Genomic DNA, 15,864 nt, shown 5'->3' on the forward strand with positions numbered 1-15,864 from the left:
AAGAGCTGCAGCCTAATTGGCTGTGCGATTCTTGACAGCACCTGGTTACAACCCGAATGGATCATGACAATGCTGTCTGGTCACACCCTTAATCAGCATATCATGCCCCACATGTCTAGTTTCAGCTACAAACAGATGCAATTTTCCAACATGATAGATTGCTTTTTGCTAAAACAACTTGTTCAGAAATTTCAAAGATGGCTGGCCAAAATGGTCAAAACCAATCATTTTTGTTACATATTGAAAACAGAAACTAGACTTTGGAGAGACAAGAAAATGTAACAGAATATAAGGACTGACAGTCAATAATATTTTTTATATCTTTAAATGGTTTTCCAGCAGTTTTTTATTTTTAATTCTCAATAGAGCAATTAGGCTTATAAAAGAAAGCAAAAAAAGCTTCATTCAGCTACTAAAGGTCCATCCATTTCAGCGCTGCGGGTCCAGGTCCTGGGATACCAGCCCCGTCAGGCTGGAAGTGATGGCATCAGATCCATCATCCATGTGATGGTTCAATCACGTGTCTCAGTGGTCATGTGCCACTCATGAACATGTGACCACTGAGGCTAGTTATTGACTGAACTCTCATGTGAACGATAGATGTGATGACATCCCATCTGGTCCAGTGGGATCTAGAAGCCCTGGGGTCTGGACCCACAACACTAGAAAGTAGGGATCTTAAGCGCTGAGTTAAGTTTTTTTTTTTCTTTTATAATAGTGATTCTTAAATATCTAATTAGGTTAGAACGCCTAATCGTAGAATGACTTGCCACAGTACTCAAATGCTAACTATTACACAAGGGGTTCCAAAGACCTAGCAAAAGACAATGCCACCTGGCACCAAACTTTGGCTTTGAAGGTCTATTTGTTATTGGCTGATTCACAAATAACTTATCAGACTTTATTGAGAATATGTTCTTTGTAGACAATGAGGTAAGAAACTTACCTGTCTGGACTCCAGTGGCACGATCCTCAGCCTCGGTGAGGCAGCACCAAAATATATGCGCTGCTGAGCCAGGTCTCCTGATGACGCAACAGCAACCTTAGCAACAGGATGTAATGCTCTGTATGTCCCTGCTTCCGGTGTGTGCTGAGGGAGATTAGCAGTAGGCTGATTGCTCTATTACTGTGTGCTAGTGTTTCTCACTAATGGAGCTCAAAGTCATGGACCTATCAGTTTGTGATCCAAGGACTCGGCACTCTATTTAAACCCCTTCTTGGACATACACCATTGTCAGTGATACTCACTAGCCGTGTTATTGGTTCCTTGTTCCTGTGCTTATTGGATTACTTGTTCTTCTGACCCTGGCTTGTCTTCTGACCACTATATGTGTCTTGTTTGGTACTGTGTTGTCCATCCGATTCTGACCTCAGCTTGTCTTCTGACCACTCTCTGTCTCATTTGGTACTGGATAGCTTGTCTGGTTCTGACCAATTTATGTATGACTATGTATTGTGTCTGTCTGTCTTTTGTTGTTTGTCCGTCTCTGCACTATAATATTACTATTACTGTCCCTATGTACAGTAGAGGAACTTTCCCCTGCCTCCTTGTATCGCATGTAGTGAGCTATTACCGCTCACACAGGCATCCTTCGCGGCGGCTGTTCATTACTCAGCATGCCATGAGTAACATAGAAACATAGAATGTTTTCGGCAGATAAGAACCATTTGGCCCATCTAGTCTGCCCAATATACTGAATACTATGGATAGCCCCTGGCCCTATCTTATATGAAGGATAGCCTTATGCCTATCCCATGCATGCTTAAACCCCTTCACTGTATTTGCAGCTACCACTTCTGCAGGAAGGCTATTCCATGCATCCACTACTCTCTCAGTAAAGTAATACTTCCTGATATTACTTTTAAACCTTTGCCCCTCTAATTTAAAACTGTGTCCTCTTGTGGTAGTTTTTCTTCTTTTAAATATGCTCTCCTCCTTTACCGAGTTGATTCCCTTTATGTATTTAAAAGTTTCTATCATATCCCCTCTGTCTCTTCTTTCTTCCAAGCTATACATGTTAAGGTCCTTTAACCTTTCCTGGTAAGTTTTATCCTGCAATCCATGTACTAGTTTAGTAGCTCTTCTCTGAACTCTCTCTAGAGTATCTATATCCTTCTGGAGATCTATATCCTTCTGGAGAAAAGGCGGAGAGCTCACTAACAGCTCTGGCCATGCTGATCAGTGAGCAGGAACAAAGTATATATTTATGGACCTGACTGTACATGCTATCTAATCAGCACCTTGATATGCCACACCTGTGAGGTGGGATGGATTATCTCAGCAAAGGAGAAGTGCTCACTAACACAGATTTAGACAATTGTGAACAATATTTGAGAGTAATGGGTCTTTTGTGTATATAGAAAATGTTTTATATCTTTGAGTTCAGCTCATGCAAAATAAATATATATTTTTTTACTTATTTAGTTTAGGATCATAACACTTGAGTTCAGCAGAGTCCAGGCCATTCTTAATCGCGATGGCCTGATATTGGAAACTAAACCCTGTCAGCTATTTTCAGACTAATTGGAAAGATTTAATAAGTTGGTCTTCTTAGGCTTGTAATTTTCAACATGACCTCTGTCATCCAATACACCTGTCCGCTCTTCCTCTCACTTACTCAACTTTTATGGTAATTTTTGCATATTTAATTTAATAATGAGCTTTATTTTTCATAAATTATTTTAACATAGGTCAATGTAATTAAGACAATTAGCTTAAAATACTAAGTATATTCACTTGGCAGGTAAAACTTGTCTTATTCAAAGGCATTTTCTGTTGTCTTGATAATGGTTTTATTATGTAATCAAATTCTCAGGCTAAAAATGATGGACAGTCATAAGTCACATGTAAAATATCTTTCAAATATAACTTCATATAGACTTCATATAAGATTTGCATATTAAAATGATCCAATTTTCCTAACACAATCATCAAATATCATATGTCAAGAAAAGGTTAGCTCACAACGAGAAGTATCATGAAAAAGACTGCATAGGGAAGTTGAGGACTTCTCCTGGAGTTTGATCTTTTGGAAGAGTTGTCCTTTTAATAAAATATACACTGCTCAAAAAAATAAAGGGAACACTCAAACACCACAATGTAACTCCAAGTCAATCACACTTCTGTGAAATCAAACTGTCCACTTAGGAAGCAACACTGAGTGACAATCAATTTCACATGCTGTTGTGCAAATAGGATAGACAACAGGTGGAAATTATAGGCAATTAGCAAGACACCCCCAATAAAGGAGTGGTGCTGCAGGTGGTGCCCACAGACCACTTCTTAGTTCCTATGCTTCCTGGCTGATGTTTTGGTCACTTTTGAATGCTGGCGGTGCTTTCACTCTAGTGGTAGCATGAGACAGAGTCTACAACCCACACAAGTGGCTCAGGTAGTGCAGCTTATCCAGGATGGCACATCAATGCGAGCTGTGGCAAGAAGGTTTGCTGTGTCTGTCAGCATAGTGTCCAGAGCATGGAGGCGCTACCAGGAGACAGGCCAGTACATCAGGAGACGTGGAGGGTGATATGAGGGTGATATGAGGGCCCGACGTCTACAGGTGGGGGTTGTGCTTACAGCCCAACACCGTGCAGGACGATTGTCATTTGCCAGAGAACACCAAGAATGGCAAATTCGCCACTGGCGCCCTGTGCTCTTCACAGATGAAAGCAGGTTCCCACTGAGCACATGTGACAGACGTGACAGAGTCTGGAGATGCCGTGAAGAACGTTCTGCTGCCTGCAACATCCTCCAGCATGACCGGTTTGGCATTGGGTCAGTAGTGGTGTGGGGTGGCATTTCTTTGGAGGGCCGCACAGCCCTCCATGTGCTCGCCAGAGGTAGCCTGACTGCCATTAGGTACCGAGATGATATCCTCAGACCCCTTGTGAGACCATATGCTGGTGCGGTTGGCCCTGGGTCCCTCCTAATGCAAGACAATGCTAGACCTCATGTGGCTGAAGTGTGTCAGCAGTTCCTGCAAGACGAAGGCATTGATGCTATGGACTGGCCCGCCCGTTCCCCAGACCTGAATCCAATTGAGCACATATGGGACATCATGTCTTGCTCTATCCACCAACATCAGGAGCATGCACAGGCGTTGTAGGGAGGTCATACAGGCACGTGGAGGCCACGCACACCATTGAGCCTCATTTTGACTTGTTTTAAGGACATTACATCAAAGTTGGATCAGCCTGTAGTGTGTTTTTCCACTTTAATTTCGAGTGTGACTCCAAATCCAGACCTCCATGGGTTGAAAAATTTGATTTCCATTTTTTTTATTTTTGTGTGATTTTGTTGTCAGCACATTCAACTATGTAAAGAACAAAGTATTTCAGAAGAATATTTAATTAATTCAGATCTAGGATGTGTTATTTTTGTGTTCCCTTTATTTTTTTGAGCAGTGTATAATATAGAAGGATTGAAAAGCCATCATTGAATAATTTTAAGTAGATATTCACAAGGGGTGTTTTTTGGGAGGTTTGGCACAGCATACAGTATGTACATTTTTTCCATGTCCCATGCTCAATACTGTTCCAAAAATTTTCTTTTTCCTTTTCATGGTATCAAATTTTCTGATTAAATATGTAGATCAAAACTAGGGATAAGCGAACCCGTGGAAGTTAGGGTTCATCGTGGTTCGGCTGAACATCAGGTGAAAGTTCGGGTTCGGGACCCAAACTTGACCCTGAACCCGGACCCCATTAAAGTCAATAGGGACCCAAACTTCACTTTATTATTTTCTGTTATAACATGGCTATAACAGAAAATATTAGCATTCTTAAGACAGAATGCTAAATAAAATGGCCATTGAGGGGTTAAAAATATTTTTTTTAAAAACTCACCTCATCAACTTGATCGTTCAGCGAGTATTCTCTTCTTTCTTCTTTCTGCAGGACCTGCAAAAGGACCTGCGATGACATCACCGCGCTCACCATATGGGGACGTCACTGCAGGTCCTTCTATCGTCATTCAGCAGGACCTTTTGCAGGTCCTGCAGAAAGAAGGAAGAAGAGCATACCGACTGTGCGATCAAGTGGATGAGGTGAGTTTTTTTTTATTTTTAACCCCTCAATAGCCATTTTGTTTAGCATTCTGTTTTAAGAATGCTATTATTTTCCGTTATAACCATGTTATAATGGAAAATAATAAAATCACCCGAACACCGAACCCGAACTTCTGTGAAAAAGTCTGGGTTCGGGTGCAGGTACCTGAACTCGCAAAGTTCGGTACGAACCCGAACTTTGCAGTTCAGGTTCGCTCAACCCTAATCAAAACACATATGGGACTATAAATGTAGTAGGCATAAACCAGTTGGGTACACTCAGTGGAATTGGTTGAGCTTGTTGAACTTGATGGACTTATATCTTTTTTTAAGCTTTATTAACTATGTAACTTTGAGTACCGTAATAAATTCTTGATAGATGCTTTGAAGGGACCCAATCAAAAGTCCCAATCTCAAACAGCAAAAATTACATGGAGGAAGCATTCAACATACCCTACATATTTTTTTTTCTCTTCCTTACGCACTTTTTGACTCGCTTACTGTAGACCAATATTTTATGTAAAAATTTAAGCATTCCCCTTTTCTAAGCCATTTCCCTGTTTCAAAAATGTCTACTGAGGAGCAAAAAATATTTAAACCACAAAATAAATCTGATACCAGGCATGAATGCAAGTTTTTGGCACAAATTGGGACAAAATATGGCTGTATTTATCTTACTTAGTCTTCCCCAATTTATGAGCCTTTTTCTATACCAAAGCTAAATTAGTAAAGTCTCACACAGTAGAGCTCTGAACTTGAAGACCGTGTGAATGCAGACTCTGTGACTCTATAGTACCAAGTCATACTTATTTTGTGCCTAAAAAAGCATGCCACATTTTTTAAAATTGAATTCTGTGTGTATGGGTCCTAGGTAAATTCCAAAGCATACAAAAACTTTTGAAGGTGTTTTCTCCTGGCAGAATTTGGAGTGGATTCCACACCCAAAAGCCTCCAGATGGCCACATGAAATCCACTTCCCACTGTCATCCATGAAAGTCATGCTGCCGTGGTTAATAGCCATGACCACATGAAGAAAGGAACTACAGTCTTCCATTTTCCATTGAGACTCATGGCTTTTGGCATGGATTCCACACCAAAGTCTAGCTGTGAAAGATGTTGAGTGAATGGTCTCTAAAGTTATTCCAGCTTATAACAACTCTTTATCAGATTTAATTACAATTAATACAAATGATCATTAATACAAATTTAGCGGTATATAACAACGTCACAACCTCAATTATTGCAATCTTGCTGTCTATATTAAGATTTTATTTGTTTCTATGTAATTTTTTAGCCCTGTTTTTTTTTTTTTTTAACAATGATAACCCCCATGCCAGTTAGATGATCAACTTTTCTTCTTATTATAAAATTTGCACTTTCTTTTAAGCTGAAAGTTATAAATTATCTTTGACAAACAGCTGGTGGGTGGGGAAGTCAGCACTGTGACAGTGTCACTTCTAATAAATATGACATTTCATTTTCTACAAGTAACGCATAAAGTAATTTCACTTTCGACATTATGATCATTTATGTTTTTAGTTGTATTTGAGCTGCTCAATATAATATGAACCTTTCTTTCTCTCTCTCTTTTCAGAACAGTTTTATCTTGTGCTGGGAATTAAACCATTTACACAGATGACTCTTATAGTACAATGGGGCTTTGAAATGTTTGCACATTATTTGAATGCAGTTCATCTACGGAAAATGTATATAAAAAAAAGAAAATGAGGTGAGTTGGGTTTTGTAGCCATCCTGAACAATGAGAAATTTATCAAAGGTGTCACACTGTTTGTGGATCAAATTGAAATGGCAAGTAATTGATTCTCAGACAAGGGATGGCTATTGTTAAAATCTCACTCATGCTGCCGTCGGGGCTCAATGTAGATTTAAAACAAATTGCAAAGAGAAACCTTAAGCCATAATGAGTATACAGTCTCTGGGATAACCAAACAAGCCGGATGCATAGTGTATGTAATCTGTAATGCACAACCCAGCTGCCACTTTTATTTTGAGCACAAATGTATTGTATATTGTAAACGTTTCCTTGCCATGTTCATTGTGCAAAGACGTCTATTGTATTGTAGAATTACCTTTGTAATCCCGATATAGCTTAAAATGAAGAAAAAATTGTTTAGAGTAGCAAATGTATTATGTATGTGATCCAGAGGCAAGGGAATGAAAGGTTTATAAGAAGAAGGATCGGCCTGATGGGCTCAGATTTAATGTTCAAAGCTTTGGTAAAACTTGTACTCCAAGTTGGATTTCCCTATAGGCACTGTGTACCTGTGCCTATGGGTGGCCCATGGGCAATGGTCCATATTGACGAGAAAATGTCTAGTCCTAATGGTGTGTATTTCCCTATACTGAATCTGAGCAAATTATTTCTTTAGAATCAAAATTCGAACTGCATTTTTTTTCAATTCTGATTTGTCAGAATTTAATGAGATTCCATTCTGATGAATTTCTCTCTCTGTCTCTCTGTTTCTCTCTCTCTCAAGAACACTGAAAGTACATTCCATCTTGATATAATCAATAATTCCCCCAAATCAAATTTCTTGTCCAATTCTAATGAATCAGACTCAAATTCAATAAAAAAATTATCTCCAATACCGAGGTGTCCAACCTTACTAGAGAGTTTTAAAAATTTTGATTCGGCCTATTTGCTGAACTTTGACAAGAAATTTGATTTGTTCCGAATTATTTAGTCACAAATCGCGATAAATTGGGCATAGCCAGGCCTCTCTGCCTAATCATATTCATCTGACTTGGTGGCCCCATCTCAGTGTGAAGACTTAGAACTTAAACTGCAGGGATATTGTAGGGAGAGTGTCTTTTTTTTCTGTCATGTAGAATAAAACAAAACGGAACCTTTATTTGTGCCCATAGACATGTATTAGGAGAGCTTGGGGCTCCTTTACCTCTTTTTGGTCAGATCATGTCTTCAGGTATGTCCCTCGTTAGATGTGTTTATTAATATATCACTATACCACAGTGTTCATATTAGGCCTATGATATATATTGAGGCTGTGAGTTAAATAATTCTTACCTACTGGTGTACACTGTCTTACATAGTTACTGGGGGCCTATGCTGTGGGTCTCATATTGAATGGTGATTATTGCTGGATTAGCAAATAGAGTCATACAACATATTCCCCTATAGGGGTGGGTGATATGCATTATTACCACGGTTGTTATGCATATATTCTTCTAGTTAGAAGACTTATTACCATTTACTGTGAGACACAGCATATAGCCTGGTATCTGGAGATTGTTATCACAGTTCTGCGGAGGTACATGGCTGTCCAATGAGGTGTTGCCCCTTGCTTCTCTGTATATCCTTTTCCAGCTTGCCTTTTTTTCTTCCATATTTTATATACATTATTATAATAACGTTGGTATATTTTTTGATAATTGGTCCCACAGTTTTTTTTGTTATGACAATGTATTAGGAGAGAGCAAAATGAAATGCCTCTTAAAGGGTTCTGTTTTGCATTCCATCCTAAAATTCTGTCATATTCCATTATAACTCTGTTATAACGGAACACTATAACAGAATTACTAGCACTGGTGAGAACCCACCCTAACAGAGTGGGAAGAGTAGCAGTGGCAGTAACAGTGACCATAGTGGCCCCATAACAGAGTGGGGACGGTGGCAGATGAAGCAGCAGCAGTAACAGTAGTAGCCCCATGACAGTGGGGAGCGTTGCAGCAACAGCAGCAGTGGCAGTAACAGTGACAATAGTGACCCCATAACAGCATGGGGAGGATGGCAGCAGAAACAGTAGAAGGGACAGTAGTGGCCTCATGACCAAGTAAGAAGGGTGGCAACAGCAGCAGTGGCAGTAACAGTGACAATAGTGGTCCCATTACAGAGTGTGGAGAGGGGGCAGCAGCAGCAGTGGCATACAGCAAAATATGGTGGCAGATCACAGTAGTAGCAGAACCCACCAACAGCAGTGTGATGACAAGGCCCAGTGGTATGCCAGTTCAGCCTCCTCAGGGCTCAGTTGGCTATGAGATGTAGGTGCCACATATTCTGTCCCCTCGCCGATCAGATTTGTCAACATCCCCTCCAGGATATGAAGGAATGGAATTAAATCATATATCCTGTAGTTCTGCTGACTGACAAATAAAGTAGCCTCCTCAAAGGGCCTGAGCAAACAACAAGTGCCACGCATGATCTGCCTTTGGCTAATGTGGAAGTTACATTGGGAAGTAGACTTGTCCATTTGTTGCGTTAAGTATTCATTGAACGCCTTCCTCTGCTCGTATATCTGTCTAATAGTGATGAGCGGCAGGGCAATATTCGAATTCGCGATATTTTGCGAATATTTGGGCAAATATTCGCCATATATTCGAGAATTCGCAAATTCATGATCTCCAGGCATTATTTTCTTGATTGCAAAAATTTGCATAAAATTCGCCTAAAATATTCACATGAACTGGTATTTTTGAAAAAATCTAATGTTCGCGATTACGAATATATTTTGCGATATTCTAAATATTTGCGAATTCTCGAAGTGCCGATATTCGCGATTAAAATTCGCAATTCGAATATTCGTGATCAACACTACTGTCTAACATATGGAGCGTGGAGTTCTGAAGGTTGGAAACGTTGCATATCATGTGATATTGGAGAAGAGCATTTTGCCTTTGCAGCTCAAGGAGAGCGTGTTTTGGACGGTAAGAGTGGCTGAAGTGCATGCACAGTTTCCTGGATATTTTTAACAGCTCTTGCAGTTCAGAGGAAGGCTTGAGGAACTGGGTGACAACTAGACTGAAAACGTGTACCATGCAAGGTGGGTCATTCCTACCTGATGTAGACAAAATGTTCCTTCCGTTATCAGTAACCGTAGTCAAGGAGACAGCCAGTATTTGATTTATTTATTTATGTCGCCGATCAGTTCCTCCCCGGTGTGACCTAGTTTGCCATGACTGACCAGGTGCAGAACCGCATGACAACGCCTAGCTTTGCATATCCATATGATAGAGGACCACTATAAGCTGTGCCTAGAGGGGAAGGTGAGGATAAATTGGAGGATACTAAGGCACAGTAAGTCTTTCTGTAAAATAACTAATTAACTAAGAATGTCGTAGCAGTTAAACAAGATGCACGTGGCGAGATATTAGACCACCCATTAACACTGAGGCATAGTAAGTCTATCTGCAAAATAACAGATTAACTATGAACGTCGCAGCAGTTGAACAAGTTGCAGGCGGCAATATATTAGGCCGCCCTTTAACACTGAGTAAGTATTGGATTAATTGTGAATGTTGCAGCAGTTTAACAAGATGTACGCCGAGATTACCTGCAGTCTCCCAGCTGTCTGCCTATGCTCTCCCTACAGTTTAAAAAATCTCCCTGCACTGTCCCTGCATTCTCCCTATCCAATATTCTTTGGAATACATTGTAACCCTTCATTCACCACTATGGTAGTTCCAAAAATAGCCTAGTGCTAATTTGGCTATTTCTGGACTGTACCATAGCCAAGAAAGGAGAGATGGCCACACATGCGTGATGTACTCTCCTTCACTTTGATGACCCTGTTCTGGAAAGGGTCCTAATGTTGGCACCTGCACCTTTCTGACATTTGTGGCATACCCTAGTAATATTTCATAAATGTTGAGATGCTGCAACCCCTTTAATGTGAGATCTAATTAATACATGAGGCTAGAGAATTCATGTTTTACCAATTTTGCACAACATTTTTTGCAATGATAGTCAGTGGTGTCACACTGCAACATGCGACGACTGTGATGCAACAGTCGCACAAAATTCCAACTTGGATAGATTTTTTGCGACTGTTGTGTCGCATTCGAGCATGTTACATGTTGCAGTGTGACACCATTGATTATCATTATAAAAAATGTTGAGTGACTTTCTTGCGACAAGAAGTTGTATGACACATGTCACCATCTAGCCGTAGTCTAAAGGCTAAGGCTGTGTCTAAGGCTAGGGCTGCACGATGACATTTGTTGCGTGACTATTTATGTAATATCACACAACACATTTCATAATGTTAATCTATGGTGTCACACTGCGACATGTGACATGCTGCGACAGCGAAACGACAGGCGCAAAAAATCCATCCAAGACTACCATCATAAAATATGTCACTTGTTCTGTCTTCTTACACATTTACAGTGTGCAGTCTGACATTCAGCATAAACCATTCCTGTCTTCCAAATAAGAGGACTGTTCCTTTTAGTCTAACTTGTTTATTGGTAAAACAGGAGTATTTGATTGGTAAAACTATAAGAATACAAATAGCGTGTATAAGTATTAAGCATAGAATTACATTAACACTGAAGCACATGGTAAAATGGTTGCCTAACATAGGATTATATGTCTAACATCTAACAGTTATAACAACTTTTACAGTTATAACAATAATTACAACTGATTGAACAGCACTGCAGCACACAATATCCCTGAAATGAAGGTAGATCTCTCATCAGATATCCTTTTACAAGGATGGTGGAGTTTGAGAAGGAAACATGCATAGGACAGATTTGTACTGTGTCCTGTAGACTTCTCCTTCCCAGGATGCTTTTCACTCCCACAATGCTCTGCACCACCCACAACGCAGCAGTCTTTGTAACAGGAAAAACAAAGTGTAATACAACTAGATTGTGCTATAATGACACTAATCACTACAGAAATACTAAGACTCTGGCAGAAATGATCTGGAATCATTTTCCCTAACTCTGCTGGGCAGAACATCACCCATCACAAAACGTAAATTCCTCGTGCTTTGGGGTAACTAATACATTTTCCTGAAATGGCAGTAAAAAACAAAAAAAAATACATACTCACCTCATCCATTTTATCACGGTAAGGCCATTATGGCCATCTTGAGTAGAGAAAAGGCACCAATTCTCTTGCCCACTGACGTGTGATGCCACCAGGAGATTTGGCGTGTTTCTTCAAGCAAGATGGCCGTGACAGCCTCTCCGCAAGCAAATGAATCAGGTAAGTATGAGGTTTTATTTAACCCCTGATTAAACCCTGAAAGGCCTCAATGTTACTGTCAGATGCCATGATCAACGATGACCGTGGCATCTGAGGGGTTCAATGATGGGGCGGAGAGATCGCCGATCCCCTTCTTTGCGCCCGCTACATACAATGGAATGCAATTTATGACGAAGTAATTAATAACAAATCAAATTTCTTTGTGAACTTCGGTGAAGCAGCCAAATCGCTCATCGCTATTGATGACCTAACCTACAGATTCTTCCAGTAATAACAGATTATCAAACCTTAATGCAAAATTCTGCATCACAAGGAAGTACAGTAACCTCCATAGAATTAATGCGCATTAATTATAGGAAATGAATGGACATTATGTATCTGTACACCATGGAACTGATATAAATATGGTTGTGGGCATAAGTTTTTCACAGAGGTGTAGCTTGAAGCTTCTCGGACCTAATGCTACATTTTTAATAGAGAGTCCCACCTACTTGACTATTTATTTGGGGCAATAGGACCTTTTGACCCCCTCATTTTCCAGGACCTTGGGTGTAATGCAACTTTTGCACCCACTATAGTTACACACCCTAAGCCTTCCTGTGATGTTTTCTGTGTCCAGACCAGAGTCAGCCTTCATGCTTGTTGAATTAAAGACCATTTGGGGAATTTAACATGAAGTACTTTGCACCAAATGTGTCAAGTTTGATAAATTTGGTACATCTTTAACTACTTGCCTACCACTGTTGGAATTCGGAGTTAGGGTTTTTAAACATGGCAAGAGCTCCGGAGTTGTGTGAGCGCAATAACCATCTGGTTCCTGCTGTTTTAAACCACAGACAGCTGGAGGCAATGTCTGCCATCGATGATAACGCAACTGCAGATATTTAACAACTCAGAGGCTATGGTCAATTGTGACTATGGTATCTGAGGTGGTTTTACCTGTAATCACTGTCTTCCCGAGGCTCAAATTGCTATACTTCATGGAGATCAGGGGATTTATTTGTTTACTGTGGTAGTCTTGGTCCCTCTGGAGGATACGAGGCTACCACAGCAGACGTTCCTATGGAGGCCTGCAGATGGCTTAACTTCCCCCCCCCAAAAAATGAAATAAAAAGTGATCAAAAAGTCATACACACTCTAAAATGATATCAATTAAAAACTGCAGATCGCCCTGCAACTCCCTAGATGTAACTGTAAAAATAGTCATGGAGAGCAAAATATGGTGATGCAAATAAAAAAAAAAATTCTAAAGCTTGTATTTTTTTTAAATATTGAAACACAAGAAAACCAATAAAAATGTGCTGTCAATGTTATCATACTGACCCAAAGACTGAGGGTAACAGGTCAGTTTTACTGCACAGAGAATGTAATAAAAACTAAAACCATAAAACATGCATTTTTGTTTGTCAATTCCACCCAATTTCTTTCCAGCTTTCCACTACATCGTATGCAATATGTAACAAGGTGTTGTGGATCTCCGATGTTTGCCTACTCACCGCCACGACCCAGGCTCCGTGCTCGGGCAAGCACTGCCCTCCCTAGCTGCCCTAGTCATTGCCCGCTACCAGCTATATTACAGGGCATGTAGAAGCGGTGATTTGCTGCCAGTGTCTCTCCATGCACTGCCCTGGTCCTGGACACTCTGCCTGCAGATGCTGTACCTTCTGAAATCCACTCCACAGTTTCCTTTCTGCCCTGGACACAGCATGTCTTCTAGCATGTTTCCTGTAGCACTGCGGTAAGGACCAGCACACATCACTTTCTGTGATGTAAGGGTTTTGCACATGTGACCTGCGTTACCGATCCCAGCCACCCTGCACCTATTTTAGTGGTCCATCCACCTTCCCTTCAAATGTCCTTGTGTCCTGCAAAGGTTGCTGTTATCTGTCTACCTGACCAGTGCTTTTGTTTCTGGACTTTGCTACCTGTTTGATCCTTGCCTATTTTACCTCGACTCTCCTCTAGCTGACCTTGATTGCCTGACTTGTATCTGTGCCACCTGCCCTAACCCATTGTTTGTTTGACTTCGTCTCTGCCTCATCCTTCAGTCCTGCACTGTCTCTTCTGTTCATGACTGTACCTCTGTTATCTTGCTCTGGTACCACCTGGTCCACCTGGACCGGCTGCATCGTGTGCCAATCCTCAAGAGGTAGCGACCTGGTGTTCCCCTTGGGAAATCTATCCCCACCATCAGGGGTACTGCAAAGAATGAGGGGTTCACTTAGACAACGCCCTTAGAGGAGCTTAGTCACATGGCACCGTGGCTGCCTGCTGGTCCGTGACACAATATTAAATGGTGCCGTAAGAAAGTACAATTTGCCCTGCAAAAAGTTATGCTGTTATTTTGCGTCCAGTGCTGTTACGCTGGGTCCAGTGCTCCACTCTCCCTGTCTCTGTCCTTTTGTGAGTGAATTGGTTCTTAGTTGCCCTGAATTTTGTATGCCAAAATCCCAAGAGAGGCAAGTCTTTTAGTGTAGGTCAAAAACTATGCGCAAAGAGCTTCTTATTTTCACATAGTAAGTATAGCAGTAATGCAAAAACAAACACAATGCAACAGCACTCTGCAAACACAAAGTATAAAGTAAATACAATCATGCTATACTCACTAAATGCTACGTTATAAATTCTTGGCAAATGCATTTTGAAGAAAATCATTTGCGCCTGTCTGCCAATGACAAGGCAATCTCTTTAGGACAGGAACCTACAATAATAACTACCTCCACTGGTGCCATACGAGCCTCCATTACATTCAGGGAAGGCAGGTTCCACATGCATACTGATCCCATGCTATCTTATACCTCTTTTGGTGCCACGATGGCCTCCACCTGCGCTATTGGATGGGCTGACTAACCCCTATTTTTTTTCTTTGCACATAGCAGTAATTCAGTTTACACTGACTCAAGTTCTCAATGTTTGCATGTGTCTTTGAGCATAAATAAGTGTGCTGCTACTTGTAGTCCTTCAAAACTATCAATCTGTACCCTATTTAATAAAAGTTCTAAGGCAGCAGTCATAGTAATTGCTCCATGTCTTTTAAGAAAAAAACTGACAAGGATGAATAAAGACCCTCTCAGTAGATGACAACTAGGTAGCGTGATATGACTGCCACAAGGCATTTGCGTATTTAATGCTTTTTCATTGCAAACTGCACTTAATCATAATTAAAACCACACTATGGCTTTTAAAAAGCTGCCGGTTGTTAATATGATTGGCATGTTCTATGATGTTGAAAACATTTAATAATACATTTAAAGGCCGTATGCCGCATTACGGAATCTTACATGGAGACTCATCGTTCCCTTCCTCTGTACTCGCGATTATGTTAAACTGTTTCCATGTGAAATGCTTGAAAGCCGAAGTTACGAGTGAAAGGAGGGCGACAAAGGCCATACGCATATACAATCCTTTTGTTTATGGCATTGGTTAATTTTTACTCAATGACAACAATCTGATTGTTTTATTAGAGTTGATGGAAACCTTTGTAAGCACTGTATGCTCTCCCTGGGAGGAGTAGCTGCCAAATGTGTTACTGTGAATACGGAAAATATCTTAATTATAGAGCCCTATGTATTGGTATGTGAGTCATTTGTTTGTTACAAGAATACTTGTGCGGCAGAAAAAAGATTTAAAGGATTCCAATGTATTAAAACTAATTATGTAGGGGTTTGAGAGTTAAAGGGGTTGTGTCATGATACACATTCTCCATTTTTCAAACAGCACCTGAATCTGAACACTTTTGCAATTGCATGTAATTAAAAAACTTAGTAAAGCCAGTGGTCTATTCAATAAAATGTATCTGTATAGCGCCACCTGCTGTTTGTTCTATTCCTTATTTTTTGTCCGTCT

This window comes from Bufo bufo, chromosome 10, assembly GCF_905171765.1.
Source record: "Bufo bufo chromosome 10, aBufBuf1.1, whole genome shotgun sequence".
Taxonomy (NCBI): Eukaryota; Metazoa; Chordata; class Amphibia; order Anura; family Bufonidae; genus Bufo; species Bufo bufo.